The 16488-nt window shown below is 39.9% G+C and overlaps 1 long non-coding RNA gene across 1 annotated transcript in view; it reads left to right on the plus strand.

Moving 5' to 3' along the window:
- Positions 1–16488, plus strand: part of LOC130366889 (uncharacterized) — a 56138-nt gene that overhangs the window by 25346 nt on the left and 14304 nt on the right. The window contains exon 2 of the long non-coding RNA XR_008891982.1: positions 2217–2378. This is a non-coding gene — a long non-coding RNA (uncharacterized LOC130366889). The remainder of the gene's footprint in view (positions 1–2216; positions 2379–16488) is intronic.

The following is a 16488-nucleotide window of genomic DNA, read 5'->3' on the forward strand; positions in this document are numbered from 1 at the left end:
TCATTTTCCAGCTTTACTTCTTCAGAATGGCTACTGTGTGAATGTAATGTCAACTGTCCTGACAACTGTCTTGTATAAGATTCTTAAACAACGTGTTGTGTCTTGGCTTTTGACTATTATATGTCTCCTTTACTTTAAAATTAGACCTTACATTTTCATAAACAAGACAGATGTCGGATGTCTCTTCTTTTAGAAATGCAGCAAATTATTTGCTGTAAAATAACAATTCCTAAGCAGTGTTTCTTAGCATTCTGAGTACTACTATACCTGTGTTTTCCTACTAAAAATGTATGTAAACATTGACAATTGGATGTTACATTCCCCTTGCCAATGGGGCATGTCCCTCCATAGTCTGAAACTTTCAGTGGTGTTAACAGTGTCAGACTGTTGAGGGACACACTCTATTTACAAGGAGAATGGTACTCCCGTGTTATATTTTTACAGTAGTTGTACATTTTAGGGCATATAACAGAGAAATGGCTAAATGCTAAGTTCTATGAATAGGTGCAGTGCTGGCACTACCATAAGGCCGCTAAGGCAACAGCCTTAGGGCGGCAGCAATGGGAGGCAGAAAAATCCTAATCCCCAGCCCCTGGCAGGGGATTCTGATCAGAAACAGTGTCCATCCATCCCACCCACCTTCACCCATATCTCAGATATCTCCCATATCTCCCTCCCACACCACCACCTCAAACGTATCCATCAACTCCTGTCTGTCTGTTCACGCTTGGAAGAATAGTTTTGCACTGGAGGAACCTTGAAGAATCTAAAAGGTTAGACATGAGGAGAGGGGTGTATATATATCAGTGTTTCCTAACCAGTGTGCCTCCCCCTTTTGTACAACTACAACTCCCAGCATGCCTAGACAAAGGATTTCCGGGCAAGCTGGGAGTTGTGGTTGTGCACTGGGGAAATCTTGTAGAATCCAGATGATTAGACATGCAGGATATCTCCATCACTACAACTCCCACAGCTCTGGGCATGCTGAGAGTTGTAGTTTTGCACTGGGGAAATCTTGCAGAGTCTAGATGGTTAGACACATGGGAGAGGGTGTATATACAGTACCAGTATTTCCTAAACAGTGTGCCTCCACATTGCTTGCACCAAAATGCACCTTCACTTACCTAGAAAGAAATCCTTGCAATGGCCCTGAATAGGTGCTCAAAATTTTAATCATGTGGGGAAGTATTTGTTAATAAATAAAGGTCAGGGGTTGTTTAAGCACCATTTAAAAAGAGAATCTGTTAACTGTCAATTAATTAAATTAACATAAAGGGATAATTCAGCATGTTTTTATTTTATTTTTTATTTTTTATTTTTTTATTCTACCTCGGTCTACTTCTGATGTGTTACACTGCACTGAACTTATTGCCGGCTACAGCGTTGTCCCCCCCTCGGCTGGTGATACACTGAGGGGCTGTGTCATCTAAGGGGCCCAGTCTTCTTCCTGGTGCCCAGGCTTGTTACACTACACTGCTGCTGAGAACATCACTGGCTGAGGAGAGACATAGCCACAGCCAGCGATAAATTCAACTCAGTGTAATGTGTCAGAAGACCGTGGAATGCGGAATAAGACCGGCGACAAAGACGGGAGACTAAATTCCAGTGATACCAGCGGAGCGGTGTAAGATAAGTTAAAGTTTGTTATTTTTCTTGTGGCTGCACAGGCAGAATAAAAAAAAAAAAAAATACATAAATAAAACTATTGGGTAACCCCTCTAAGTAAATGGGAGCCTAGGCTGACATTTTTCATTGGCCTAACGAAAGAACTTTTACAAAATTGGTCCAGCTTTCACATGGTACTAATTTAAGTATTATCAATGGAAAACCAGTACACATAAAAAATTACAGACTATTATAAAATATTTATATGGTATGAAAAGTATATTATTTACCATTTTGTGTGTGTGTGTGAAATAAAGACAAAGTAATAAATAATGAATGTATAATAGAATGCAGAGGAGTCGCCATAAGTGAAGGTTTTGGCAGGCTTATTGTAAACAGTCCTGGATTATATATAATTTGACTTAATGCCATTCAATATGATTAAAAAATCTGCCAAACAAGAATACACTTTCTATAGAAAGAAAAATGTCACTGTCAGTTTTCTTTTACAGAAGAAAATATATTTCATATGAACACTCATCTGGTATTTGATAGAAAAAGGCATGCATTACTCATATTCAGCTTTTTTGTTGTATTTTTTTGTTCAAAAGGTCACTATCCATCTGGCTCCACTGTGATCTCCTTGTATGATAATACAAGTACAACAAAGAAATAGTAAATCTTTAGTTCTAACTGTGGGACTTTGAATACACGAACACAATTTTTCTTTCACGGGATGACTCAGCAAACAATTCACAGCTTTTGACTACCAGGTAAGAAAAGCTTAAAGGTTAATGGGGCATGTATACAGTAGAGTATTATCTAGTGCCTCGGCTGGTCTACAAGCATTTTATTGATCTTCCTAGAGTTTCTTGCTTGCTTATCTCTGAACATATAATTTATTTATTTATTTTTTATAACAATGTGCTATACTAATAAAAAAAAGTCAACAAATAAAACACACATGCAATTGTGTTCCCGAAAAACAGAATGCCAGTGGTACTGCAGTATTTAACTCTGCCTGAGTCTTCTAATAAAAAGTGATGAAATTATTTGGATGAGCTTTGAGAAAAGAATGTGTTGTAAAGGAGAAAAGGATGTGTTGTATAGAAAGAAAAAAAAAAAAAAAAAAGGAAAGGAGGTCATGTGCTGCAGGTTTCTTACCGGCTTTGCCGATATAAGGTTGAGATACTTGTCAATATCTGTAGTGATGGGTCCCAATCTTTGTGCATGCGTGCAGTCTCGGACCAGATGCATTTCAGTGAGAAAAAGGGGACAAGACTCCCCGAAATTAGTCTGGTCCGAGACTGCACGCATGCACAATGATTGGGACCCATCACTACAGATATTGATTCAGGAGTCTCCAGCGCTACCGAACACCCCATACTGGTTTTAATTTATTAGCGCTGCTTGCGCCAACTAACTGTTTAATGAACTGTGACTCATATCACCCCAGCGATAAGTCACCAGTATAAATTGGACTATCGCATTGCGCTTATTTTAGCGCAGTTTACAAATGTCCCCACTATTTCATTAATTTTATCTTGTGCATCGCTAGTTTTTAATGTATATAAATACCATTTATAAATTACATGTATTGTGAGGTGTCCTAAGCAAGGGCCCTGCTTGGGATCTCACTTTTATATCATCTACTATTCACAATAAATATAATTTTATCAGACACAAAATCCTGTTTTCCCTTTCTTCATTTTCTCATTCTAATTGTCCCAATTTTCTCCTTTTTTCCTGCCTATAGCCTAGTAGGACTTTTTCATTTATATTTTATAGTGTCATATTTGGCACATTGGGTATGTGCAACACAGTATCCTCGGATTAGGCCCCTTCTGTTTTATGCAGAGCTCCCACACCTATGTATTTTAGATTTGTAAATTACTTCTATTAAACAATCTTAATCCTTCCAGTACTTATCAGCTGCTGTTATGATCCACAGGAAGTTCTTTTTCTTTTTGAATTTCCTTTCTGTCTGACCACAGTGCTCTCTGCTGACACATCGGTCCATTTTAGGAACTGTCCAGAGTAGGAGCAAATCCCCATAGCAAACCTATCCTGCTCTAACAGAGGTGTCAGCAGAGAGCACTGTAGTCCCGTGCATGCGCCCATGGAAACAGCAAAGCAGAGCGGAGCAGAGCAGCGAGGACATGCACATGGTTAGTTACCTGCAGCATGTAATCTTCGGTGCTCCGACCTCCGGTCCTCCGGTCCCGGGACCTACTGCTATGGCCTATCATGACCCTGGACTGGAGGAACAGTGGTCGGAGCACTGAAGTGGGGCAGTACACAGACATACAGCCTCCAGCCATACACTGTATATGGCTGAAGGCTGTATGTCTATGGGGGCCACTGCCTACCACTGCCTATGGGGGGGACGATACAGCCAACCTAATGTGGGGGAACTATGCTACCAACCTAATGTGGGGGGAACTATACTGCCAATCTAATGTGGGGGGAACTATACTGCCAACCTAATGTGGGGGAACTATACTGCCAACCTAATGTGGGGGAACTATACTGCCAACCTAATGTGGAGTAACTATACTGCCAACCTAATGTGGGGTAACTATACTGCCAACCTAATGTGGGGGAACTATGCTTACAACCTAATGCAGGGGGGACTATGCTGACAACCTAATGTGGGGAAATATACTGCCAACCTAATGTGGGGGGAAATATGCTGACAACCTAATGTTGGGGGAACTATGCTGACAACCTAATGTGGGGCAACTATTCTGACAACCTAATGTGGGGAGAATTATGCTAACAACCTAATGTGGGGCAACTATGCGGACAACCTAATGTGGGGAAACTATGCGGACAACCTAATGTGGGGGAACTATGCTGACAATCTAATGTGGGGGAACTATACTGCCAACCTAATGTGGGGGAACTATGCTGACAACCTAATGTGGGTAGTACCTAAAGGGGTATATCCCGAACTCTATATTTTAACTGTAAAAGTTGGGGGTCGTCTTATACACCCAGTCGTCTTATACGCCGGAAAATACATTAGGTAAATAGGAAAGTTGCTCCCGCTGTTGAGGGGAGCTTAGGTATTGAGTTCAATATAGAATTTCGTTAACAAAAACTTTTTATACAAGGTAGATAATACCATTATATGTATATTTGTAATACATATTTTGTGTATATCTTTGTCCCTGCATCTATTGCCTGTGTGTCTCTGTGAGGAGACCAAATATAGGAAGTGTGTTAGGATAAGCCTGGCTCTGTGCAGTGAGGACAAGCAGAGCTCTGTACACTGATGACAAGTAGGGCTCTATACACTGAGGACAAGCAGAGATTTGTACAGTGAGGACAAGCAGGGCTCTGTACACTGAGGACAAGCAGGGCTCTGTACACTGAGGGCAAGAAGGGCTCTATACAATGAGGATAAGCAGGGATTTGTACAGTGAGGACAAGCAGGGCTCTGTGCATTGAGGACAAGCAGGGCTCTGTACACAGAGGACAAACAGGGCTCTGTACACTGAAGACAAGCAGGACTCAACACTGAGGACAAGCAGGGCTGTGTGCAGTGAGGACAAGCAGGGCTCTGTACACTGAGGACAAGTAGGGCTCTGTACACTGATGACAAGCAGGGATTTGTACAGCAAGGACAAGCAGGGTTCTGTGCAGTGAGGACAAACAGGGCTCTGTGCAGTGAGGACAAGCAGGGCTCTGTACACTGAGGGCAAGCAGGGATTTGTACAGTGAGGACAAGCAGAGATCTGTGTAATGAGGACAAGCAGTGCTTTGTGTAATGAGGACAAGCAGGGCTCTGTGCACTGAGGACAAGCAGGGCTCTATACACTGAGGACAAGCAGGGCTTTGTACACTGAGGACAAGCAGGACTCTACACTGAGGACAAGCAGGGCTCTGTGCAGTGAGGCTCTGTGACATGCTCTTGGCTCACACATCAGGATGATTGACAAGCCAGGAGCCTACACAGAGCCCTGCTTTTCCTGCCCTCATTTCCTGTGTTTGGACTCCTCATAGAGATACAGGCAATAGCTGCAGGGACAGCATTTTTCACCCAAAAATATATATATATTTTATTATTTAACAAAAATAGTATTATCTACATTATATGAAAAGATTTTGCTAACGGCACGTACACTTTAAGCTCCTTCAAGTGGCTGCTGTAGGCATCCAAATTTATTTAATCTAGCTCTTAGGCTATGTTTACACCTCAGAATTTACTAGCACAGAAATTCTGATTTCAGTATCTGCAGAAAGAATTAACCTGTTCATTATTTCTGTGGACTCTGCAAGGAATGCATTCCTGTGTGGTCTAAGCACTGGCATTTATGCCGGCACCTGCAGTCTCTGGAATGTCCGCACAGAAATTTTCCATGCGGACATTCCAAAGTGTCAACCTAGCCTTAAATTTCAGTCCAAGAGTATTCCTTGATGCTGGTCTTAGCCAGCTAGAGAAAGGTATGCAAAAGGCGGGCTTCATGGGCAGGGACACAAATTTCCATATTAAGAAGGTGTTACGCATGGCAAGAGAACTCCTGTCGTGTCATCTTCCCTTCTTTTTTATGTCTAGCCAGTTCCTGGCAGCTGTCTTTGTTTAGAGTAGTGGTTCTATGCCTGGTTTTTGCTTTGACCTGACTTTGAGGTGTTATTCTTTTACTTCTTCTACTTCTTTGGACTATTTAAGGATCCACTTAGTGGGTTTCATGTGTGCTTCATATTCTTCTTGCTGCCCATGTGATCTGTGTCTGTTTGTCTATGTTCTGTCTGTTTCATGTTGTTTAGTATCTGGTATTGTAAAGTTTTAGAGTTTGTGCATGAGCTTGTTACTCTTTAGACATGGTTGTCCTGTTTGATTTGTTACCTTTCACACTCTGTATTTTGTACTCTATTTGTGCCATCCTTCCTACTACCATTGGTTCCTTGCCATTTTGTAGTAATGCTTCTGACATTGATAAGTGCCTGTATGATTCCCTTGCACAACTGTTGACCAGTCACCTTATTCTACTCTGACAATTCTACCATTGTCACTCCACAGAACACATTTACACTGCACCACAGTCCAATGGGGGCATGCTTTACGCCACCCAAAGATTGACATTGTGCTTGTTAATGTGAGGCTGTTGATTTTATTGCCAGGTGAGGTTTAGATCTCTGCAATTATTTAGTCAGCAGAGTGTTGGCGACTTGTGGGCCTCAGCACTAGTGATGAGCAGCATTGCCCATATTTGAATATTCGGTTTATATTTGCGAATTTTGCATATTTGTTATATTCGCATATGCGAATATTCGCATATTCACGTATTCGAGGAAGAAAACAGTGAGGGGGTGGGCAACTTTACTATTGGTTGCTAGGGATGTTGTTGATAACCTCTGACAAGTGTATTTGCATCATTCTAATTGGCCCACAAGTGAAAAGAAGGAATATGCGAATATGCCCATATGCGCAAAAAAGTGAATATTCGTAATGTTCGTAAAATTCAAAATGAGAATACTCACGCCCAACACTACTCAGCACCTGTCAGTCCTGCTCTGTACCCTTATGTGGTCTCCACTTCATAGCCAAATTACTGTGGTTCCTAAATGCTCGCCATTTTCAATAATACACTCACAGCGGTTCCATGAACAGACTGGTACCGTGGTGGCATCCTATTACAGTACCACACTGGAATTCATTGTGCTCTTTTGGAAAACCATTATTTCACAAATGTGTGTAGCGGCAGACTGGTAGGTGCTTGGTTTTATGGCTTTGGCAATGGAACTAAATAAAACACCTGAATTTAAAGGGGTTATCCACCATAAGGTGATTCCAGTACTTATCTGCCAGAACTGGGTATTTCCTGTTTGATTTTGTTCACTAAACTACACATGCCACAGTTCCATGCTTGAAAGTTTGAGATCACTTTCCTTCATCCCACATATCAGCCACCACACCCATTGAAACACATTGTTTTCCAACCAGGGGGCCTACAACTGTTGCTAAATTGAAGCAGGACAGGCTCCCTCTGATCACCTGACATGTGATGTCAGGCCTCCATGCACTGTGACCTGGGAAATCCCGAGACATAAGCAATTTTGTATGCTGTTAAAAATAAATAATGGGATGATAATCACAGAAAAATTGTGAGAACACCGTCACACACAGGTACAGACATAATATTATGAACTACACTAACTTTACAGCCTCTGTAGCATAGTCAAATAAAAAGAAATCCTGGAATACCCCCTTAATGATTAAGAGATGTGTCCCAATATTTTTATCCACATAGTGTATGTATGTATGCCACTACGTCATTACAATTATTGTAATATAAAATAAATAAAGGGGTAGTGTAGCTCACTCAGCTGCAATCCCGAGGTTAATTGGGAATGTCTAAAAATAAAGACTAACAGTAATATCATGATATTTTGGCTACTGAGGAATACGGCAGGCAGCCGTGAAACGCGTATAGCCTATACACAAAGACTATTTGATCCATCTTTACTTGCTTTCAAACTTACCTTGACAGCGCTGGAGTACCATATCTGAGTCCCACCGTGCGGTTCGCGCGCTAACAGACACGAGAGACGCTGTCCGTTCAAACTACTCTGTTACCCACAGCACTATTGTCCTATAGAGGACTGCAAGCACCCGTCACGATTGGACACAGAGACGAGGGGACCACAAGTGTCACTATCGCTGACATTGCGATCATCATTCACCACCCAAGGGCCGGACGCTGTGCCGCGCTACTATTACCATTTGCCTCCTGTCATCTAATACATTGTAAGGGCCGGGCGCAGGACCATGCCAGCAACGATCCCTGTATCCTGCGGAGCACGCCACTCTGAAGGGGACTTACTGCATCTATCCACGGTAACACCATCGGGTCATCTGTTAACAAGGTGCTATCATTTTCTATTATTCAAAACCTCAGTGCACTGTAGGCAACATTACCGGCAATACTCTGTGGAAGCTTGCAGTTACTCTCATCGTGATAAACCGATATTTGCTACATTTTTTTTCTCCTCTTCAAGAACAGAACGTAGAGCAATTTTGTATACAATTTTTTTTGCCAATATCGCAAGTATTTAGATTTACTATTAATTTCAATTTTATGCTTTCATTTGATCTTTTTTTTTTTTTTTTTTCCGTGGTATACCTTGAGCAAGGGCCCTGCCCAGGTATCCATGATTATTTTCACCTAATACATTTTCTATATATTTTTAATATATTTCTTCTCAAGTTGTTATTTAAAATTTTCTGTTGTAATTTACCAACTCACACTATCTGTGTATATATATCCATCCATACATGCCCCTTGTGCAGGTGTGGGTGGACTTTCTATGCAGATAGATTGTCACTATTATTATTATTTGTATCATTACATTCACCTAGTTTGAATACATCCATCATTACCCATTAAGTCCAGCTATATTTTATTGATCATTCTGATCATTTATCCACATTTTTTCTTCATTTATACCACACTTCACATCCCACACTTTCCCTCCCCCATCCTCTTTCTTCTTTGTAATCCCTTGAGGACTGGTTATATACTTGCTGTAATTATTGTAATATGCCAAAATAAATGACAGAAGAAAGCAAAATGTCAAAAAGTCTTGTGTCTTTAAATTAAAATTCAATAATTGAGCTAAATATAGTTTTTTCACATGTGACAGTGCATCCTATTGATGTATCCTACGCACTGTAGCCATTTCTATATATGTATGGTGATTAGTCAATGCTTCTCTCAATCATTTGCTATTGTTAATTGCTAAGTTCAGAGATGAAAGCATTATAATGGCAGAAATCCAATGATCGCTCCATTAATGGCCATTGCCTGAGTTTATGACAAAAGCACAATAAAAGGCCACATGGTTTTAAGAATTTCAAGAATCTACATATTATTTTTCTATGTTTCATGATACCTTTGTTTCGCTGTGGTTAATATTTTGGGTTATGTGCTTTTAACCCAAAAATTTCTATTGTTTGTCAGATTTGTCAGGCGCTTAATTTCAATATGGCAGCATTATCTTTATAGCAATGCACAGAACTTATGGTGAACCTAAGGCATTATTGCATCATACAAACTCAATCATGGTGCAATGATAAAGTAAGAGTTCAATTACAAATTATTATTTTATTTTCCTTTTCATCAATAGTATTGTATTATTGTAAGGTTAAGGGTTAAAGAAGATGTTCAGCAGTTGCCAACAGCTGGTGTTTTACAGAGGTATTATAGGAGGTTAAACAAAATGATTATAGGGTCACAAGTCACATACGTAGATACTCATGTATGCTTTACACAAAATATGATCTTTGTTACTGATTTTGGGTACACACACTTATGTATCCTCTTGCACATTCAATAATAGCTTCTGCAATGTAAAAAAAAAAAGGTACCAGCTATGTTAAAATTCACATCCCATTTGGTGCATCACATAAGCAATATACTTTTTTTGTTATAAAAAATATAGTACTTTTTGGCATACAGATGGCTATACTGCCACCTTAGCTGTGTTGGAAAGCATAAGCGACTTTTCAGAAAAAATGTCTAAAATAAAATATTAAAGGGGTACTCCCACCCTAGACATCTTAAGATAAGATGTCTGATCGTGGGGGTCCCGCCGCTGGGGACCCCCGCATTATTGCATGCGGCACCCACCTGTTTTTTCACTGGAACCGCTGGAGCGTCTGAGTCGCGACTACGTGAACAGAAGTCCGTGATGTCAGGACTCTGCCCCAGTGTGACGTCACGCCTGTCCCTCAATGCAAGTCTATGGGAGGGGGCGTCACGCCCCCTCCCATTGACTTGCATTGAGGGGACGGGTGTGACGTCACACGGGGGAGGAGTCCTGACATCACGGAGTTCCATTCCCGTAGTCGCAACTCAGACGCTCCAGCGGTTCCAGCGGCAGGACCCCCACGATCAGACATCTTATCCCCTATCCTTTGGATAGGGGATAAGATGTCTAGGGTGGGAGTACCCCTTTAAGCCTATGGTATACAGTATATTGCTTTACAGTACGTCTGAGGTGAATGTTCTGACTGACCGCTTTAAGCTTCATGGGATAAACCTATCTTTGCTCTTTTTTTTATGAAAAAGAGATGCCTGAAAATGCAGATAATAAAAATTTCACGAAATATCATTGGATGCTGAAGGAAAAAAAAAAGTAGAAACATTTTTCCAGGAAAATGCCTTGTGTAAATCTGGCATTGAAAACATCACAGGCTGCAATTTATCTTCATTGTGATCCCATAATGATCCCAAATGAATGTGTTTTTCCAGGCTATTGTAAATCAACTTATTGATCACAGTTGCAAATGTGTCACATTATTTTTTAAACTCCAATTCTTAAGGGATAAATAAGCTAACTACCGATTATAATTGGAGAACAAGCCAGAAAATCGGAAACAGAACATTATCTTTTTGTAAATTGTTGATTATCAGATTAAAAATAATCTATGCTTGAAGCCATAGGTCTCCTTATGGAATCAATTCTTCATCTGAAGACACTGGGGAGATTTATGGGGAAAATAAAGTCCAGTCTGAGCTAAAAGTGAAGTTTTGCCCAAAGCTACCAATCTGGTCCCGACCGTCCCGGCTTTCATTCTTTGAAGAGCCTAAAAAATGAGAGATAGATTCTGTTTGGCTGTTACCAAGAATCATTCTTCCTATATACTCACTATGCAGAGACGTTAATGATTGAATCTATACCTACTTAGCATAAGAGTATGACCAACAATGAAATACTTGTCCATCAGAAATATATGGAAACAGAGCCTTCACTTAACTTTATGGTCAGTAGGGATACAAAGAATGTAAGAAATGCTTCAAAGTGTAGTTCAATAGTGTCAATAGTTCTATATACTAGAGAGGAAGGAATCAATATTAGATGGGAGATGAGATAATACAGATAAAACACATATACAGTACTTTGCTCTCTCTCTTATTTTTAACATTTAATTGACCTTGAACAGATCTCTAGAAGTACATTGCAAGCATTTGGACTTAACATAGGACTCAGCAAGGTCACTTAGACAGAAAATGATTTTGGTTACTTTTTTATTGTTTTTCCTTTCAAGTCCCAGGCAGACTCCATATCATCACTTTGAAGATTTCTTTCATGTTGAAGATAGTTTTTAATGACACTGGCTGTAAATTTGGGGTTGTTGTCCTGTTGCATAATAATGGAGCCAGTAAGATGCCTTCCTGATGGTATTGTGTAATGGCAAAGGTATATGCCTGAAAGTGGAAGTTTCTGTCTGTTGAGGGCAGGCATTGAGGACACCCTTAATCCTAACCAAATCCCCAACTTTATTTGCTAGAAAGCAGCCTCAGGCTTAAAGGGGTATTCCGTGGAAGACAATTTTTTTTTAATCAACTGGTGCCAGAAAGTTAAACAGATTTGTAAATAATTTCTATTTAAAAATCTTTACTTAATCCTTCCAGTACTTAGCTGCTACAGAGGAAGATCTTTTATTTTTTAATTTATTTTCTGTCTGACCACAGTGCTCTCTGCTGACACCTCTGTCCATTTTAGGAACTGTCCAGAGCAGGAGAAAATCCCCACAGCAAACCTATCCTGCTCTGGACAGTTCCTGACATGGACACAGGTGTCAGCAGAGAGCACTGTGGTCAGACAGAAAATAACTATACAACATCCTCTGGAGCATACAGCAGCTGATAAGTACTAGAAGGATTAAGATTATTAAATAGAAGTAATTTACATATATGTTTAACTTTCAGGCACCAGCTGATTTAAAAAAAAAAAAGTACCCCTTTCAGCACCATGGAACAAAACACCCATCATACCATTCAAGAGGAAGACACATTTATTTATTTATTTATAGATTAGATTTATAGATTATAAAATTAGATGAGCAGTCTTCAAATGTATCAGATTTACTAAAGTGTATTAGGCCAATTGATAAATGAGGTGTTAATGGTGATTATCTGGTCCAGTGCTTTTTAAACTGTGAGGTGAGCTTCACCAGCCATTGGTGAGGCACAACTGGGGAGGCACTGTTAAGAAAAGTGACTAAAATCTGCACAGTGCTTTACCTGGCTGCAACAATCTCTGGTAAAAGGGGTACTCCAGGATTTTTTATTTGACTATGCTACAGAGGCTGTAAAGTTAGTGTTGTTCATAATATGGTGTCTGGACCTGTGATTGATGTCAGGTCTTTCAATTCTTATGTGATCTTTACCCCAATGTTTATTTTTAACAGCATACAAAATTAATGTTATGTAAGCTTTTCCCAGGTTGCAGTGTGGACAGAGACAGTACATCACTAGCCAGGCGTTTAAAGGGAGCCTGCCTTAGCCTCAATGGGTGGAGCGACTGCTGGGTGGGGGGCAGATCATTCTCCACAGGGCTACAGGGAATTGTAGTTTTATAAAGAGCATGCATAGCTCAGGTGTGCTGCAATGGGTGGGGTAGCTGATGTGTGGGAGGGAAAAAAGTGACATCACACTTACAAACAAGGGATCCCAGGACTTGTAGTTGCAGGGAGGTAACCTCAACAATAAATAGCCATTTCACAAAAACAAAACTAGACAGATTTTTGACACATTTGAAATAGTAAATCTGGGCCAATGTTCTCATATAACCGTGATTTGTGTTTGCTGTGGAGAATGGCTTCAATAATTTTTTGCCTGGGGTTTTACATTCCATTCTAAATGCTATTATTGTACTATCTGAAGAATGTATTGTTATTCTGTACAGCATGTGGTGCTAATTTAAAATTAACATAAATTCTCCTGAATTACCCTAATTTAATTTTGAGCCTTTTTTTTGCATTCTTCTTTTAGAATTGTGTACATTTGGTAGCACAGTATTTAACATGAATTAAAAAGATAATCCTGATTTCAACATTCCCAACATACCTGCTTGATTCTAAGCTAGAGATTAAGATATAAATCTAAGCAGAAAAAGATAGGATTCTTGAATGTATATTCTCCTCAAATGCTAAAACAACAGATGTTTTTCAGCCATCATCCTGCCTACATAGGGAAAACCTTTTTATTTTATATTTTGAATTATTGTTAGTTGACACTGTTCAACAGAAGACAGTACTTGTACATGTGTGTTTAAATCCATTGGGTATACAGAACTTTATATCCTTGCCAAAGCAAAACACAGAGAATAAACTAAACACTGTAAAATGTAATACCAAAGTCTTTAAACAGATGGAAACCATCTTTTACATAAAAAGAATGCACCAGCAGTATGGCCACGGAAAAAGGGGCATAGCTTAATTTGCACCAAATTTTCAAAAGTCCTTTTTTACTTAATTCTTTATTTATATGAAAACTCCGAAGAGCGCAAAAAGTGCAACAAATACAAACAGGTTAAGGCTACTTTCACACTACCATTGTCACACGGTAGTATGACGGCCGTTGGGGCTGCCGGGGAGAATAGTGGGAGAAAAAATACTGCTTGCTGTATAACAGTGGCGCCTGATGAACCCCTTTGACTATAATGGGATCCATCGGGACCAGCTGTTGCCTATGCCACCCCATCAAAATGACGGCTGTCAAATTCCCCCAAAAAATAAAAAATAGAGAGTTTGATGCCCATTGGCAATGGCAGTGTGAAAGTCCTTATATGACATGTAACATAGGAGGGTAAATCCAGGAAGAAGATGCAAGAGAGACTGCAATAGTAGCTAAAATCAGCATCCGTGTACAGTGATGTAGCACAAGCCTTAAAAGTAGATAAAGAGAATAAATCAAACAACTAAGTAAAAAATAATCCAATATCACATATCTGTTGCAAAGGTAATTGAACCTTTGTTTTCAGTATCTGGTATGACCCTTTTGTAGAGCAATAACTGCATCTAAATGTTTTTGGTAATCATAAATAAAAATGGAGGCATTTTAGCCACTGTCTCAGTACAGAAAAGCTTAAACTTAAGCTTAAACTGTTATTTTGGTGGGTTTCCTCCCATGAACTACTTGCTTCATGTCCTTTCACTTTTCTTTATACTTCTTTCTTTTCTAACTTTTCTTTGGTGTTTAGTGATGTTTTGCTGCATGACCCATGTTCACTTGAGATGCAGCACACAGACAGTTGTCGTGATATTTTCCTCAGAATTTGGTGGTATAATTCAGAATTTAATGTTCCATCAATAATGGCAAGCTGTCCTGGCCCAGAGACAACCAAACAGGTCCAAAGGACAATCCTATGACCATGGTGTTTCACAGATGATATGATGCTTTAAAGGGGTACTCTGCCCCTAGACATCTTATCCCCTATCCAAAGGATAGGGGATAAGATGTCAGATCACCGGGGTCCCGGTGCTGGGGACCCCAGGGATCGCTGCTGCAGAACCCTGCTATCATTACTGCGCAGAGCGAGATCGCTCTGCACGTAATGACGGGCAATACAGGGGCCGGAGCATAGTTATGTCACGGCTCCGCCCCTCGTGACGTCATGGCCCGCCCCCGTCAATGCAAGTCTATGGGAAGGGGGCGTGGCGGTCGTCACGCCCCCTGCCATAGACTTGCATTAAGGGGACGGGCCGTGATGTCATGAGGGGCGTAGCCATGATGTCACACTGCTCTGGCCCCTGTATTGATTTGACTAGGTGTTAGAATTGTTTTGTGGGAGTAATAATTTATCCTGGGATCCACAGGACTCGAGTTGTGTTATTGTATGGGATGACCTTAGTAAACAGGACAAAGTATTATCTTGCTATAAAGGAATACAGTCCTAGCTTAATATATTTATGTGCCATAGGAGAAATACAATTTATTGAAAGGAAAAGAAGGGAATAGCAGCACAAAAATAAATATTTTTTTTATTATAATAAATTTGGTATTACAAAATTTACATATATTGAAAGTTCTCCAAAAAGGAACCTTTTAAAAAAAAAATATTTCTCCCATTATCAATCTTGACTTTGTATGTTAGGTAACAATAGTTTATTGTTGTTTCACATATTGTTCCACAAGGTCTTACAAAACAACAAAGCACTCTAGACAGGATGAATGTGGCTGCATCCTGAGAAATTCCCAGGCTCATGTATAGCACAGAATTATGCATGTTCTTCATGTTCCTCTGGGAGAACCGGCATGAGCTGACTTTAGTTAGAAATCAATACATAAATTAGGGAGCAGTTGTAATCAATGACAGCGGAGCACTTTACCCCAGGACAAGTTCAATACTTTAATGAGAAGCTAAAAGACACAAACATCGAGAAGTGGTCACGTTATAAGAATGTCTGCTATGCACAATGACCTTGAGAAACTAATTTTACATTGTCATATTGAAACAACTTATTGTAGTTACACAATTAACACTATCAGAGAGTAAAGCAATATCTCTTCCCTACGGGTCTATATGACACATGAACTAAAAGAATAGTTGTCCCTGAAAGGGCCATAAGTGTTAATAAAATGTAAATTTTAGTGAATTTTCTAATAAAAAAGCTTTGTTGACCAAAGACATAAAGAAAGAATGCAGCCATCCGGCAAATAGGCAATCTAACACTGCAGACGTAACCCTTTGCTTTCCTTATACTTTGTTCCCTACACAATTTTTTCTTATAATCATCAGGACATCAGCAGGAAAAATAAAAGTAATTTAAATAGTCCTGGTTAGAATGGTTTCTGGACAAGTATTTTGCACATGGGCCAAGGACAAGTCAACCTAGCATGCTGCATTCTAGAGAAGACACCATTATAAGAAAAAGTCTCAGAAAGCATTATGCCAAGTATTACTTACCCATGGTACCTCAATGGTTAACTTATAGAGAATGAAAAGACCATTTGCATGCTCAGTTAGGCCAAAAAGACCCCATCCATGTAAACTGACTGGTGAAAATGCTGCACAAGAAGTATTAAAGCAGCAGCTCTGTACAATAGCCCATCCACCAGTCAGGTACTTCTACAGAGCTGCATGAAC

This window comes from Hyla sarda, chromosome 4 (assembly GCF_029499605.1).
Source record: "Hyla sarda isolate aHylSar1 chromosome 4, aHylSar1.hap1, whole genome shotgun sequence".
Classification (NCBI taxonomy): Eukaryota; Metazoa; Chordata; class Amphibia; order Anura; family Hylidae; genus Hyla; species Hyla sarda.